Source organism: Suncus etruscus, chromosome 1 (genome assembly GCF_024139225.1).
Source record: "Suncus etruscus isolate mSunEtr1 chromosome 1, mSunEtr1.pri.cur, whole genome shotgun sequence".
Lineage (NCBI taxonomy): Eukaryota > Metazoa > Chordata > Mammalia > Eulipotyphla > Soricidae > Suncus > Suncus etruscus.
Window position 1 is genome coordinate 132470497 of NC_064848.1, and position 5858 is coordinate 132476354.

A 5858-nucleotide genomic window follows, 5' to 3' on the forward strand; every position below is an offset into this window, starting at 1 on the left:
TGGCCAATTCGCATTTGATCCCCAGCGTCCCATATGGTTCCCTGAAACTGCCAGAAGTGATTTCTGAGCACAAAACCAGGAGTAATGCCTGAACACCACTGAGTGTGCCCTAAAATTACCACCACCACCATAAAAAAAAAAAAAAGAATATGTGTATAACTTTGGTTTGTTCTCTAACAACAGCTGTTGATTAAATTTCTAGCATTTCTTTGAAAGACTGAATAGTATAATGAAAATATGTTTGGTCTTCTCATCTGTAAATTGATGTAATAAGGAATAGTCTTATTTTATTGCTGTAGATGATTAAATTAAACAAGTATAACAATGACTTCTGTAAAGTCTGACACTTAATTTTTGCTTGTAAATGTAATTATTACAAAAATTATACTTCTTAGCAATAACTAACCTTTAACAAGTTTCTCTAAACACACAAGATTTGTTATAATCTTAGATTAGAGTTCCCAGTCACATTATATATTGTATGTATACACTTATACATATGTAAATATCAAAATCTATAAATGCTGTAATGTGCAGAATAAGTTTTAAAACTTATATTTCTGCTTTATTTTCCAATTTTTTTGAGTTTCTGATACTTTCCAAATAACTTATTTTACCATTGCAACAGTGGTACCAATCTGCCAATTATTTTAAAAATCAATTCCAAAATCATAATGCTAAGTTACTGGCTAAAGTCTATTATTCATTTATTTATATTTGATTGGAGGTATCTCACCTAGTTGTGCTCAGGGCTTACTCTTGTGCTCAGGTATCTTCTCAAAACCATATATCAGTCACTTACAAGTTAAACACCTTACCTGCTCTATTCATCCTTACAGCTCCATGAATTTTTGTTTTTGTTGTTCTCCTTTATCTTTTTATTTTTGGAGAGCCACACCCATTGCTATAGGGCTTACTCCTACTTCTATGCTCAGGGATCACATCTGGTGTTGCTCAAGGGGCCCTGTGGGACTCCGAGTTGATCATGTGTAAGGTAGCCTCACATATTGTATTGCCTTTTGACCCTGTATTGTTTAAAATGTTACTGTAATTTTTTTATTTTACTTTCTCTAGAAATTAAAATATTAATTAATACTCCTGTAACACCAGATTACCTTGAAGCAGAACTTGAGTTGAAGATTCAGGCATTCATTTTTTTTTTTTTTTTTTTTTTTTTTGCTTTTTGGGCCACACCGAGGTGTTACTCCTGGCTATGCACTCAGAAATCGCTCCTGGCTTGGGGACCATATGGAAAGCTGGGGTATTGAACCGTGGTCTGCCCTAGGTTAGCACGTGCAAGGCAAATGCCCTACCATTTGTGACACTGCTCCAGCCCCTCATTAGGAAACTTTTATTCAGAAAATATTTATAACAAAATGAGCAAAAACTATGAAAATAGATTGTCTTAGCTTGTTTCGCAGAGGATGGGTATCTAGTGCATTAATTTCTCCACTGAGGGACCAGAACAGTGGCACGGGCGGTAGGGCATTTGCCTTGCAAGCTCTAACCTAGGACGAACTACGGTTCAATCCTCTGGCATCCCATATGGTCCCCCAAGCCAGGGGCGATTTCTGAGTGCATAGCCAGGAGTAACCCCTGAGCATCACCGGGTGTGGCCCCAAAACAAAACAGAACAAAAAATATTCTCCACATATTGTAACCTTGAAATAATGCATTTTTTTTATATTTCTACATTCTCACATACTCATTGACAGGAGATAGAAATTTATGGGTGGTTGTTCCTTTTAGTTAGATAAAATGCTAGATCTCTGGAAAAGAGAGCAATTTTGAGTAATTAGCAGGCAAATGTTTCAATAGTTGGTAGAGAGATTGTATGAATATTTCTCAGCCTCATTCTAACACTGAATCCTTTTTGATCTTTTTTTTCTTTCTGTACCCACCCCTCCCCCCACCTATCCAGTCCCGCCTCATCTTACTGGTTGTCTCCTTTGTCTTGCTCTGTAAATACCTACTGTAAAATACAATTTTCACCTGCAGCATTCTTGGGATATTTTAGCAGCCCCCATTGAGTGCTATATGAACACTACTGGTAGTTGAAAAATGTTGAATTATATTTTCTGCCAAGGTGATGGAAACAGGGTGATTGATAACATAGTTCCTTATACTAAAAAAGGTTTTAAATTGGTGATTTTTTTCATTGTTTTAATAACATGCCAAGTGATCATTTCAAAACATGTATCAATTGAAGCTAGTTTACACTAGGTTTGCCAAAACACTGGCCCTACGAGTCATAAAAGCTGTTTCTTGCTACTTACTGGAAAGCAATAGAAAAAAAAAGTAATAGCACCGGAGGTAATTTTGTTTGATCAAAATTTAATAACTTTTTCTTTGTTTGGTTCTCACTTATTTTTAATCTGATTTGTTATGCCAGGTATAAGGGGGGGGGGGGGAAAGAGCCTTTACAAAATCTCTCAAGCACTTGGAGATTTATATATTCAATATAGGTTGGATTTTTACCATCGTATCTTACTCTGAGACTTCAAAGAAAGTTAAGAAATAAAAAAATTATCAAAAATCATGACCCTACTAGAAAGTCATAAATACTTAAGACAGTATAGATATAGATAGAAAGTTACTTTCACAGATAACAGAATTTATAAAAAAAACAAACAGGAAACTTAGAACCAGTGATTAACAATAGTAGAAACATAGTACAACTTTGAAACTAGAGAGCTATAAGGGAATAGGAAAAACCTGGTTGACTTACTTAGTAGAAGTTGGAATCATACAGAGGAAATCAAAAGGGTACTTGTAGGAAAGAGGGGAAGAACTTCCTTACTTCTCTTTCTCTTGTCCTTCCGGATTTCTCTAGTGCCTATTATTGGCTGAACCCATTGGAAAATCAGCTCATTTAGAAAACCAGATCTTTTTTCTTTTTTTTATGTTTTTTGTTTTTTGGGTCACACCTGGCAGCGCTCAAGGGTTATTCCTGGCTCTATGCTCAGAAATTGCCCCTGGAAGGCACAGAGGACCATATGGGATGCTGGGATTCGAACCACCATCCTTCTGCATGAAAGGTAAACACCTTACCTCCATGCTATCTCACCAGTCCCCAAAAATTGTATCTTAAAGAGATTTCTCCCCTATAATACAGAAAAGAGAAGAGGAAGAATAAGAAATTAGTTTGATAGTAAAATGCAAGGACATTATTTATTAATATATTTGGCCTAGTGATTTTCCATTCTGCTTCAGAAATAGCAGAATATGTATATTTTCTTTTGATTGTGTTTTTATAATTTAGAGTGCCTGCTTGTTACTAGCTTTCAAAATTGTACTGATAACTGGATTTCACACATTAACTTTACTCTCTTACATTTTCCAGTCTTAGGTACTGATTTTTTTTTTTTTTTTACAAAAAACTGAGATTAAAGGTCTTAAATAAGTGTTGCCACATTTCTATATTGTGACTTTGCCCTTCTGAACATAGGCTATTGTATCAGGGCTAAATGCTTAGTCTTAGTTGGGTTAATTGAGTTTGTTTCCTGAGAACCACAAATCATATGCTCTTGATGTTATTCTGCTCTAAATGCATAAACAAACGATATATAAATGGAATTATTGTGAAATGGATATTTTCTATTGTGTTCATAAAATAAGAAAGAAGGATTCTCAGAAAGAAATCATCATGATGCAGATTTACAGAAAGCACCAGTGATGTTCGATCATAAGACTACTCAATAATATAAGGAGTAATATAAGGAGAGGCATATTTCTCTACTTCCTTTCCATTTCTTGGTTTCAGTATTTCAGGAGGATCAGCTTTATTTCCTGCTCTTGGATTCTGAGAAAAATTCCAATATCCTTGGACTTTCTTTTCTTTTTCTTTTTTGGACCATTCCCCGGGTGTTTAGGGTTTACTCCTGGCTCTGCACTCAGAAATATTTCCTGACAAGCTTCAGGGATTATATAGGATGCCAGGGATGGAAACTGGCTCAGCTACGTGCAAGACAAATGCCATACCCTCTGTGCTATTCCTCTGGCCCCTAAACTTTCATTTTGAGATACCTTATTTCAGATTGTTTCTAATCCTTGTGATTGAAAGATCATTGACTAAGATAACATTCTAAATGAATTAATTTTATCTAAAAGTGAACTATTAGGATGAATGTTTATGTACAAAGGCAAAGTGAAAGAACATATCAGGGGCTGGATCAATAGCACAGTGGGTAGAGCGTTTACCTTGAATGTGACAAACCTGGGTTTGATCCTCAGCATCCCATCTGGTTCCCCCAACCTGCCAGGAGTGATATCTGAGTACAGAATCAGGAGTAACCCCTGAACACCACTGGGTGTGATCCCCAAACAAACAAACAAAAACAAAAAATAAAAGGATTTATCAGTGGAAATTAGGGATAGAACTAGTTACCTAGAACTAAGGGTGGGTTACAGAGGTAAGATGGGGGGAGGAAATAATAAAAAAACTAATTTTAGAAATTCAATAAAGTAGGAGATGGAGAATTTTAGTAGATAATTAGAAAAAATTAGATTCAAACTCTATACTAAAAATAAAGATACTCAAAAAAAAAACTAAATTCAAAAGCAGAAAGGTTAATGTTAATCAGAGAGACAGAGAGAAGATAGAAAAATGGAAAAGAGAAAACAATGATTAAAAAATGGGATACACAGATGAAGTATAATATACAGTAAATAGAATTTGTAACAGAAGCAGAGGTAAGAACATGACAAAGGAATTCTTAAAGAAATAAGTGCTTTCCAAAAGTAAAGTAAAATATCAAGTCTTAGATTTAAGAAAGATTCTGCACTTCACACATTAAAAAGATACAAAAAAAGAACGAGTTGTAATTATTCTCCATGCCTAATGTCAGACATTAGAGAAAATATAAGTTAGGGACTTGGAATATAATACAATGATTGGAGGAGGGGAGAAATCCTTATGTGTAGCCAACCCCCATTTAGTTACCACCACAATGGGATTCCCAGAGCATAGCCAGGTGCAAATCTGAGTCTGCTGGGGTGTTCAAAATAATTGCCAGTTCTGAGGGGCCAGAGCATCATATGCCTCTGGTTAAGATCTAGAATCTATTGAGATAAAGAAAGTATTAGGAAAGAGGTCAGCAAAATATGAAAAGGGCTCAATCTGGCTTATTTAAAAAAAAAAAACTTTTTAGACGACAGCCAGTTTGCCACAAATTGTTGGGAAGAACCTGCTGACCTCCTGAACACCACTTGGAAGCCAACCCAATCAGTGAACACATTGTAGATTTGACTGAAAAAATTCAGTAAATGTGGGCCCGGAGAGATAGCACAGCGGCATTTGCTTTGCAAGCAGCCGATACAGGACCAAAGGTGGTTGGTTCGAATCCCGGTGTCCCATATGGTCCCCCGTGCCTGCCAGGAGCTATTTCTGAGCAGACAGCCAGGAGTAACCCCTGAGCACTGCCGGGTGTGACCCAAAAACTAAAAAAAAAAAAAAAATTCAGTAAATGTGACTTATTTTGCATATGTACTACATTGTAGAATTTTCAACAGTTAAAATGAACAATATTTGCTTTCTAATATTTGTAGTTCTCTAAGATAGAAAAATAGAATCAATATTTGTACTGTATTTTTCAACTAGGGTGCTTTCCATACTGATTATTGTGTCTTATGGTGTGCTCAGTCAGACTGAAACTTTGAATGTGAAAAACTGTAATAAGCATCAGAACTGACATGGCCTATTTGACTCAGTTCCTACATAGTGATACTATCTTTAGGCATTGACATAGGAATGTTTTGACATACATATAGGAGAATGCATCATCTTATCACAACTTCCTGCTTCTGTGAAACTGTGTATAACATCCCAATCATCCTTCAGACTCTTCAAGCACTATTTA